The following is an 11937-nucleotide window of genomic DNA, read 5'->3' on the forward strand; positions in this document are numbered from 1 at the left end:
ACGAGCAAATTGTTTGTAAAAATGCTCTAAGTAAATAACATAAATAGCAGTGGGAAGATTAAATCAGTAATAGTTTGGCTAAAGCTCACCACTCGAGTCCCAAATTATGATTCAATGACAAATAGATGCCTTTAAAGCATTGAGAGGTCATAAGAAAAAATGATTCAAGGCTGAAATTTTCCCAAATTAATTCAAATTGATATAAATAAAATTAAAATTATACCAACAAATATGACAAAAAGGTATGACAAGCTACTGAAGCCAAAGTACAATATATAAAATACATGAACCATGTACACCCGTGGTGGATTCATGTCAATGTATGGCAAAACCAATACAGTATTATAAAGTAAAATAAAGTAAAAATTAAGTTAAAAAAATAAAATAAAATACAGCATCTGGGAAACCTGGAATTGACTGTCAAGGTAATCCATGTAACTGAAAATTAATTTTGAAATATTCATTTTAGGTTTGAGCATTTCACTTCTCTGCTTCATCATGATACTGAAATGTGGTAACATAAAGATTAAAATTCTTATCCTAATAGTAAAAGAGTAAATTACTAACACTATCTATATTAACAATTTAGAACTGAATCTCTTAACATTTCATAAGCAATACGATGCTCTACTCAAAGTAAAGCATCTCTTGGGTCTAATTTTTATTTGCTGGATACAAGGTGTACTTTTAGGCTGGTTTAGAGACCACAGATTCACAGCCTATGTATTTTTTATGTTCAACTAGATTCAACATTTAGCCAGAATCAAGAATCACTGTGAACTTTCTTTCAGCAAGTATGAGAATTTCTTCTTCTGGATACTTACTTCTCTTTCTGCTTTCTCATTTTTGTACCAACACATTCTCTCTTTTAAATGATTACACTCCTTGATTAACTCCTTGTTTCTTTCCTCTAGCATCAGGAATTGTTTCTCACGTTCGGCCTGAAGTTTTCTCACGATCTGTTGAAACTGGTCTTGGATGCTAATGATCGTTTTCTCTTTACTGTCAGCTCTGTTTTGTGCATCATCCAGTTGCTGTCGGAGCAAAATGTTTTCACTCTGGAGTCAAGATAATCTCTCCTCTAAGGATTCCTGCTTTCCAATATATTTATTCACTTTGCCTTGTTCATTCTGATACGTGTGTTCAGTTTCCTGCTTTTGACACTCTGTTTGGCTTAGGTCTCTCTGGACACGTTCTAACATCAAAATCTTTCCTCTGAGAGAATTTCTTGTGTGATAAAGCTTAATTTCTAGGTGATTGAACTTACTTTTCCGCTCTAGAAAGTTGCTGGGAAAGCATCTCGTTGTTATCTTTCAGGTTAGCCACATCGGTCTTCATTTTGTCCTGCAAGTGTAACCACTCATCTCTTGCTCTCTGGAAGGCAAGTTCCAGGTCTCTTTCTGATGTCTGACATTGATCATGATCGTGTAAGGCAGCAGCCAGTCTAGAACGGTAGGATTCCACTTCCGTTTCCAGTCTTCGTTTGCTTTCTTTTTCATTCTCCAGCTTAGAGTTTAGCATTGTATTCCCAGCTGATGGAGCGTTAACCTGACTTAATATACTGTGATATAGTCTTTGTTGACATTTCCTCATTCAGTTTTATTGCCTTTTGAAGATCATCATTCTTTCCTTTTACAATTTCAATGTCATCAAAATATTTCTTTTCCTTTTCCCAGTGCTGATGTTTCACTGCGTCTATCTCCAGTCTCAACGTGGCAATTTCATCCTGCAGCACGTGGTTCCCGCACAACAGGTTTTTTGCTTCTTCACAACTATCAGAAACCTAAGTGAAACAAAGGAGACTTTAATTAGTACTCAATAAAGAAGTGATGGAATTCCAGTGGAGCTATTTCAAATCCTGAAAGATGATGCTGTCAAAGTGCTGCACTCAATATGTCAGCAAGTCTGGAAAACTCAGCAGTGGCCACAGGACTGGAAAAGGTCAGTTTTCATTCCAATCCCAAAGAAAGCCAATTCCAAAGAATGCTCAAACTACCACACAATTGCACTCATCTCACATGCTAGTAAAGTAATACTCAAAATTCTCCAAGCCAGGCTTCAGCAATACGTGAACCATGAACTTCCTGATGTTCAAGCTGGTTTTAGAAAAGGCAGAGGAATCAGACATCAAATTGCCAACATCCACTGGATCATCAAAAAAGCAAAAGAGTTCCAGAAAAACATCTATTTCTACTTTGTTGACTATGCCAAAGCTTTTGACTGTGTGGATCACAATAAACTGTGGAAAATTCTGAAAGAGATGGGAATACCAGACCACCTTACCTGTCTCTTGAGAAATCTGTATGCAGGTCAGGAAGCAACAGTTAGAACTGGACATGGAACAACAGACTCGTTCCAAATAGGAAAAGGAGTACACCAAGGCTGTATATTGTCACCCTACTTATTTAACTTCTATGCAGAGAACATCATGAGAAATGCTGGACTGGAAGAAACACAAGCTGGAATCAAGATTGCCGGGAGAAATATCAATCACCTCAGATATGCAGATGACACCATCCTTATGGCAGAAAGTGAAGAGGAACTAAAAAGCCTCTTGATGAAAGTGAAAGAGGAGAGTGAAAAAGTTGGCTTAAAGCTCAACATTCAGAAAACAAAGATCATGACATCCAGTCCCATCACTTCACGGGAAATAGATGGGGAAACAGTGGAAACAGTATCAGACTTTATTTTTGGGGGCTCCAAAATCACTGCAGATGGTGACTGCAGCCATGAAATTAATAGATGCTTACTCCTTGGAAGAAAAGTTATGACCAACCTAGATAGCATATTCAAAAGCAGAGACATTACTTTGCCGATAAAGGTCCGTTTAGTCAAGGCTATGGTTTTTCCTGTGGTCATGTATGGATGTGAGAGTTGGACTGTAAAGAAGACTGAGTGCTGAATAATTGATGCTAAAGCTGAAACTCCAGAACTTTGGCCACCTCATCCGAAGAGTTGACTCATTGGAAAAGACTTTGATGCTGGGAGGGATTGAGGGCAGGAGGAGCAGGGGACGACCAAGGATGAGATGGCTGGATGGCATCACTGACTCAATAGATGCGAGTCTGAGTGAACTCCGTGAGTTGGTGATGGACAGGGAGGCCTGGCATGCTGCGATTCATGGGGTTGCCAAGAGTCGGACACGACTGAGCAACTGAACTGAAAGTGACATTTCATGATTTCCTCTCAAATGAAAAACTAACCTCTATGTTTATACAATGAAAAGACTACACGAAGTGTGTCTCCAAATGGAAAAAATAAGGTTCAAACTCAGACTTTATACATGCACAAATACCTAAAAGTTCAAAAATTTAATTGAAGACAATGAATCCGTGAAAGTAAAAAAGAAACCCCAAGAGACTTTTCAAGAAGCTCAGAACTGGAAAGGCTTTTCTTTGAATTACAATGAACTTGGGAAGGCTTAAACGAAAGATGTATAGATCTGACTACACTTAAAAATTGCATCTGCTATGGTTTATTTGTACAATGGAATACTACTATGCCATATAAAAATGAAATGCTATTTGTAGCAACAGGAATGTTGGACCTCGACATTATCACACTAAGTGAAGTAAGTCAGACAAAGACAAGTATTATATCATACTGCTGACATGTGGAATCTAAAAATGAACTTATTTACAAAACAAAAAGATCTTCACAGACACCGAAAACAAACTTACGGTCACCATAGGTGAAAGGGAGGTATGGGAAGGGAGAAATTAGGATGTTGGGATTAACATATACACATCAATATATATGAAATATATGAATTGTTACTTTTGAACTGTAGTGTTGGAGAAGACTCTTGAGAGTCCCTTGGACTGCAAGGAGATCCAACAAGTCCATCTTAAAGGAAATCAGTTCTGAATGTTCATTGGAAGGACTGATGGTAAAGCTGAAACTCCAATACTTTGGCCACCTGATGGGAAGAACTGACTCATTTGAAAAGACCCTGAAGCTGGGAAAGACTGAAGGTGGGAGGAGAAGGGGATGACAGAGGATGAGATGATTGGAATGGTATCACCAACTCAGTGGACATGGTTTGAGTCAACTCTGGGAGTTGGTGATGGACAGGGAGGCCTGGTGTGCTGCAGTCCATGGGGTCGCAAAGAGTCAGACACGACTCAACTGAAACTGAACTGATATATAAAATAACCAACAAGGATCAACATAAGGAACTACACTTAATAGTCTACAAGAAAAATCCTCTGCCCATGGAGTTCTCCAGGCAAGAATACTGGAGTTGGTAGTCATTTCCTTCTCCAGAGGACCTTCCCAACCCAAGGATCAAACCCAGGTCTCCTGTATTGCAGGCGGATTCTTTACAGTATGAGCCAGCAGGGAAGCCCTATATATGTGTGTGTGTATATATATATACACACACACATATACATATATACTGAACCACTGTGCTGAATACCTGAAACAACATAATACTGTAAATTAACTACAATTCAATGAACAGCACTACTTGCCAGCTTTAAAAACACTGCATCTGATACCTAACCTACACAGCTACCTCACAGTAACAGCTTAGCTCTCTATATATTTAAATAGACTAAATTTCATAAAAAAACTTTTCTGAGACGATGCTATCTTTCTAACATTTTTACAGTCAATTAGAAGAATTATCCCTTTTGATAACTGTACTAAGCACTTCTACAAACATCAATTAACTCATTAGCTATAATTCTGGAAAGGAAGAAGTTAAAAATATAAATAAGCTGCAGGCTTTTCGCCAGGTCTTCTGACTCTAGTAGTCCTCTTACATCAAACCACAGTTACTTCTTTAGTACAAACATACAAAGTAAGCCTCTTATGTCACTCATGGTACACACACTAATGGTAAATAAAGTAAAATGTAGAGAGCTCTTCTTAAAAAATCATGAGATTATTTGCTACAGCAATAACTTTCATTATCTCTTCATAATGTTTAAAATAGTAACATGGGGGAAATACAATGAAAAACACAATAATCATCACTAATATATATTATGGCATATCTATCACTGTTTTCAAAATTCCCTGTACTGAAACAGGACACACAGAGCAGAGTGCTCATCTTCTCACAAGTAGAAGAATGACATCCAAAATGTGGCCTCAGAACTGCCTATAGATTCCTCCTTACCATCAGGGAAGTGATAAACTAACCTAGTGATCTTCTGAGGAAATGACATCACTACCAACAACCAGAATATCTGTCAGTAGCAAAGTGTGTTTTCTTTAGAGGGGGAGGGGGGACTTTTATAAGTTTGTTCTATAGAAACAACTTTTTAAGGTGTTCAAAAGTGTTTTAACAACTGATGGCACAGTTTTTACGAATTGAAAACCTGTAAATGATGTGAAAAGATCATTGATAGGGTACTGGTTAAAGAAATGACAGTGAAGCCAAGAACGGACTCTGATTTAGACACTGAAGATGATGCCGTGCATGGAGAGACCGACACGTTCACTCCGAGGCAGAGGGACTTGGTTGGGTAGTGAGGTCGATGGTGGACCACACACGGTCTTCCTTGCCTAAACCACAATCAGGGTGCCAGCTCTTCCAAGATAGTTGCAAAAACTTTGAGATCAATTCCTATGGAAAATATTAAAGGCCTCTCCTTGGATGAGGCCATTGTGTGTCACTACCTATCTGCAGCAGACAAACGGATTTGAATTACAAATATTACTTAATCCAACAGATGGAAAATGTTTCCCTCCTCAAAATATAGATATATAGGCCTTCAAAATCCTCTACACTTTCTATGATGTGTAGTGTTGGTTTCTAAAATATATACATACACAGAGACATATACACCTATTTGAAAATGACTATAGAAAATACCTCAGTTCATTTCCTTATTAGCCATTTCTATATCTTTTTTTTATTTTTGGCAAGGTGATTAGCCAGAATTCCATCCTGTAACATTCTGGCATTCCATTCTCGAGAAAGCTGCTTCTGAGTGTCATTTTGCTCTTCTATAACCTGGAGAGACATTATATGAAGTTTTGGGCCTATACATTAAAAAAAAAAAAAAAAAGTTAAAAGCTTAGGAGAAGAATCTAAAATGAAAAAAAAAAAAAAACCTGTTTAAAGGAAGTAGCCTTTTTAAGCACAAGGATTCCCAGATGAATAACTCAGATCTTAATTTAAATGCCTGTTAAATTTATCACAGAGCAAAAACATAGGCAGACATAGTATTGTGAAGGAAAATTTCTTTACAAAGCACCTAACTAGTTTCTTCACAGTGTCAACGCAAGTTAGCTTGTATTTTAACATAAAAAAGCCAAAATTAATACATGGATTGGAATTAAGAATACTACTTTGTCTAATTTATCAAAAATGCCAACCATTATGTTAATGATTAAGCTTGATTTATGTCCATTCCTCCACTCAGAAAACATACACAGACCATCTATGAGAAGCCAAGAATGGCAAGAAATTAATAACTTAAGCTCTAAATGTCACAGTTCATTCTTCAGATAACAATTTTGTTCTAAACCTAAAAATACATATTAAATTAAAGGGATACTATACATAATATTGACATAGTGTCAGAAATTTGAAAATTTCACCAAAGATTGTTCTACCTGATTCAGATCATTTCTCACAGTCTTCAGTTCCATTTCCAGTGCTCTGAGAGTGAGTTCAAGTTGCTGTTTCATTTCAACTTCTTTACTATATTGGTCTTCCTCTTCAGTTCAGTTCAGTTGCTCAGTCCTGTGTGACTCTTTGCGACCCCAATGCCATTCTCCTGAATCATCCCACCCTCTCCCTCTCCCACAGAGTCCAGCAGACTGTCCTATACATCTGTGTTTCTTTTGCTGTCTCGCATAGTGGGTTATTGTTACCATCTTTCTAAATTCCATATATATGTGTTAGTATACTGTATTGGTGTTTTTCTTTCTGGCTTACTTTACTCTGTATAATCGGCTCCAGTTTCAGCCACCTCATTAGAACTGATTCAAATGTATTCTTTTTAATGGCTGAGTAATACTCCGTTGTGTATATGTACCACAGCTTTCTTATCCATTCGTCTGCTGATGGACATCTAGGTTGTTTCCAGGTCCTGGCTATTATAAACAGTGCTGCGATGAACACTAGGGTACACGTGTCTCTTTCAGTTCTGGTTTCCTCCGTGTGTATGCCCAGCAGTGGGATTGCTGGGTCATAAGGCAGTTCTATTTCCAGTTTTTTAAGGAGTCTCCACACTGTTCTCCATAGTTTGAGTTCCCTGAGTCATACAGCAAATTCCCCCTGGTTGACTATTTACAAATGTCAGTGTACATGTATCCATGCTGCTCTCTCCATTCATCTCACCCTCTCCCTCTTGTTCCCCACCCTTGTCCGTAAGTCTGTTCTCTATGTCTGCATCTCTGTTGTTGCTATGTGAACAGATTCGTCAGACCCATCCTTCTAGATTCCATGTTTTTCTCTTTCTGACTGACTTCCCTCTTTAATATGCTCTAGGTTCATCCCCTTCATTAGAACGGACTCAAATATGTTCCTTTTTATGGCTGCATTCCATACAGGCTCTGATTGTTCCTTAGCCATGTTTTGAGGAGGGTCATGGAGCTATTCTGCTCCATTTCATTTTGGGCCTCCAGTCTGAGTGCTCACAGCAGAGCTGCTTCTGGGTGAGCCCTCTGAGGTCTGTGAGCGCGGGGCTGCCCGCTCTTCTCTGGCGGCCCGCAGGGGGCGCCAAACCCCCTCTGACCCGCGGGGGCAGGACGCTTTGCCTTCAGACTGGGCTCGGTGACCAGCTGGTGGGAGCTTTGTCTCCTCAGGGCCCTCAGGGCTCGGGCTCCTGGATAACGGGGCATGGCGACCCCATGAATCCCAGCACTGCTCCCTAATTTTTTCATACAACATATCAGCATTTCTTCTCTGCTCTTCTTGCTTTAAGCTGAACCTGCAAAATTTATACAGCTTTTCTTAGAAAATCATGAGATTATTCATTGCTATAATAACTTTCATTCCCTCTACATAATGTTTAAAATAGTAAAATGGGGGAAAATATAATGAAAAACACAATAATTCTTACAGTTTTCATGCAGAGGGTTAAGAATAAAACTCCATCCATTATTTTTTTCTGTCTTGAGAAAAATGACTACTGTATACATCTGTGCATGGGAATGTAAAGTAATATAAACTTCTTAAAGAATAGTTTAGAAATATAGATCACAGACCTTTTTTAAGTTCTCATACTTTGACCAAATAATACAATATTATTAAAGAAAATATTCAAAATAATTAGAAAGGTAGAAATGAATTTATAGAAAAAAGCATTTCCTGTAGTATTAAATATAATACAGAAAGTGAAAAACAACCAAAAGTCAATGTGCTAAATAATTAATAAGGTTTCCATTATGGTGGACTTCTTTATGGTCATGAAAATGATGATTAGGAAAAACATACATTGTTATTAGAAGCATTCACTGTTAAGAACCTGCTATATTTCCAAGAATTTCACACTCCACAATACTAGTACCACTTTCTCCTCTGTAAAATCCTAGAGGATAAGCTAGTCCTTATAACACGTCTACATCTCTGCAGTATTAAAGGAAACAATAGTTCAAATATTTCTTTAAAAGCGAGATGTACAGTACCTCAAGCTGCCGAGCTCTTGTTCCCACTCCACTTTCTGATGTTCTAACTGTGATTTCACTTCTTTGGTTTCTGACAGCTCTTTCTGTAGCCCACAAACCTTACTTTCCACTTTTTTAATCTTTCCACTAAGCAGTTCACAGTCGCTCTTTTTTAAGTCCCACTAATCTTTCATACATGTGCAAAATGATGGGTTTTACTTCAATTTCTGTTAGATGATCTAGAGGATGACCTTCACTGATGTTCTTCCATGTAGGTGACCAGTTTTCCTGTCACTGTTTCTTAAGAAGACTGCCATTTCCTCTTCGCTCACTCCTGGTTTGATTTTCATGAACTGACCACATACATGTGGCTTCATCCCTGGGCTCTATTCTTTCCTGGAGTCCATGTGTCTATGTTCCTGCCAGTTCCTCACTGGGATGGTTACTACAGCTCCTTGATGTACTTTGAAGTCGAAGAGGAAGATGCCTCCAGCTGTGTTCATCATTGTCAGATTCTTTTTGGCCGTTTAAGGTCCTGTTCAATATTCAGATCAGTTCGGTCACTCAGTCGTGTCTGACTCTTTGCGATCCCATGAATTTCAGCATGTCAGGGTTCCCTGTCCATCACAAACTCCGGGAGTTCACTCAGACTCACGTCCATCGAGTCGGTGATGCCATCCAGCCATCTCATCCTCCCTCGTCCCCTTCTCCTCCTGCCCTCAATCCCTCCCAGCATTAGAGTCTTTTCCAGTGAGTCAACTCTTCACATGAGGTGGCCAAAGAACTGGAGTTCAGCTTTAGCATCATTCCTTCCAAAGAACATCCAGGGCTGATCTCCTTCAGAATGGACTGGTTGGATCTTGTTCCAGTCGAAGGGACTTTCAAGAGTCTTCTCCAAAACCACAGTTCAAAAGCATCAATTCTTCAGCGCTCAGCTTTCCTCACAGCCCAACTCTCACATCCATACACGACCACTGGAAAAACCAAAGCCTTGACTAGACAGACCTTTATTGGCAAAGTAATGTCTCTGCTTTTCAATATGGTATCTAGGTTACTCAAACTACTGCACAATTGCACTCATCTCACATGCTAGTAAAGTAATGCTCAAAATTCTCCAAGCCAGGCTTCAGCAATACGTGAACCGTCGACTCCCTGATGTTCAAGCTGGTTTTAGAAAAGGCAGAGGAACCAGACATCAAATTGCCAACATCCACTGGATCATCAAAAAAGCAAGAGAGTTCCAGAAATACATCTATTTCTGCTTTATTGACTATGCCAAAGCTTTTGACTGCGTGGATCACAATAAACTGTGGAAGATTCTGAAAGAGATGGGAATACCAGACCACCTTACCTGTCTCTTGAGAAATCTGTATGCAGGTCAGGAAGCAACAGTTAGAACTGGACATGGAACAACAGACTGGTTCCAAATAGGAAAAGGAGTATGCCAAGGCTGTATATTGTCACCCTACTTATTTAACTTCTATGCAGAGAACATCATGAGAAATGCTGGACTGGAAGAAACACAAGCTGGAATACAGATTGCTGGGAGAAATATCAATAACCTCAGATATGCAGATGACATCACCCTTATGGCAGAAAGTGAAGAGGAACTAAAAAGCCTCTTGAGGAAAGTGAAAGAGGAGAGTGGAAAAGTTGGCTTAAAGCTCAACATTCAGAAAACAAAGATCATGGCATCCAGTCCCATCACTTCACGGGAAATAGATGGGGAAACAGTGGAAACAGTGTCAGACTTTATTTTTTTGGGCCACAAAATCACTGCAGATGGTGACTGCAGCCATGAAATTAAAAGACGCTTACTCCTTGGAAGAAAAGTTATGACCAACCTAGATAGCATATTCAAAAGCAGAGCCATTACTTCGCTGATGAAGGTCCATCTAGTCAAGGCTATGGTTTTTCCAGGACTTCCCTGGTGGCTCAGACGGTAAAGTGTCTGTCTACAATACAGGAGACCCGGGTTCGATCCCTGGGTGGGGAAGATCCGCTAGAGAAGGAAATGGCAATCCACTCCAGTACTATTGCCTGGAAAATCTCATGGACAGAGGAGCCTAGTAAGCTACAGTCCATGGAGTTGCAAGAGTCGGACACGACTGAGCGACTTCACTTATTTCACTTATGGTTTTTCCAGTAGTCATGTATGGATGTGAGAGTTGGACTGTGAAGAAGGCTGAGCACCGAAGAATTGATGCTTTTGAACTGTGGTGTTGGAGAAGACTCTTGAGAGTCCCTCTGACTGCAAGGATATCCAACCAGTCCATTCTGAAGGAGATCAGCCCTGGGATTTCTTTGGAAGGAATGATGCTAAAGCTGAAACTCCAGTACTTTGGCCACCTCATTCGAAGAGTTGACTCTTTGGAAAAGACTTTGATGCTGGGAGGGATTGGGGGCAGGAGGAGAAGGGGATGACAGAGGATGAGATGGTTGGATGGCATCACTGACTCAATGGACGTGAATCTGAGTGAACTCCAGGAGTTGGTGATGGACAGGGAGGTCTGGTGTGCTGCGACTCATGGGGTCGCAAAGAATCGGACACTACTGAGCGACTGAACTGAACTGAAGTGAATCTTTCATACGCAAGAATCGTATCCCAGATTTTCAACAAGCTAACAGAATCTGCATGATAAAGAAAAAAAGATAAAAACAAACAAAAAAATTATGTGAGTAATTTTTGAGTATAATGGACTGTGCCTTTCACATTCACGCATCCAGGCATTGAAAAAATATTAAGTGGCTACAATGTGGAAGACATTATTCTAAGCTCGGCAATTAAAACAGACTCCCCTGGCTCTTGTTTAGCTTGAAGTATAGTAGAACAGAAAGATAAATAAAATAATTATGAACTCAGAGGGTACTTTAAGAAAAGAGTTCTATAATCACATAACAGAACTTGACATAGATTGGGTGCAGGAAAGATTTCCCTGGGGAAGAGTTGTCACATTGAGAAATGAAGGATGAGCAGGAAATAGTAACTAGAGTAGGAGGAACAACCCTGTGCACAGTCTCCAGCTGCCAAATGTTTTTAACCAAGACAGAGTGAACAGCTACTGATTTACCTTCCTGAGTGGGGCAAGCAAAAACGACAGCAAAAAACACATTAAACGATGATTTTCATGACAAAGGACTTTAAGGAATGAAAGACAATGATCCTGGAAACACAGGAGGTTAGCCTAAGGAACGCCCCAGCTCACTGCCTGGAGAGAATTTCCAGGCCCCGACACGGAGAGAAGGAATGGAAGCTGAGTCAACCAGACTCCCTGACAGGAGGTGATGAAGCTGACAGTCTGGTGAAACCAAAGTGGGCAGAGATCACAGATCAGAACCGCAGAGAGGAGAGAGTGGAACAGAGAG

The sequence above is a fragment of the Capricornis sumatraensis genome, chromosome 17, assembly GCF_032405125.1.
Source record: "Capricornis sumatraensis isolate serow.1 chromosome 17, serow.2, whole genome shotgun sequence".
NCBI classification, from domain to species: Eukaryota; Metazoa; Chordata; class Mammalia; order Artiodactyla; family Bovidae; genus Capricornis; species Capricornis sumatraensis.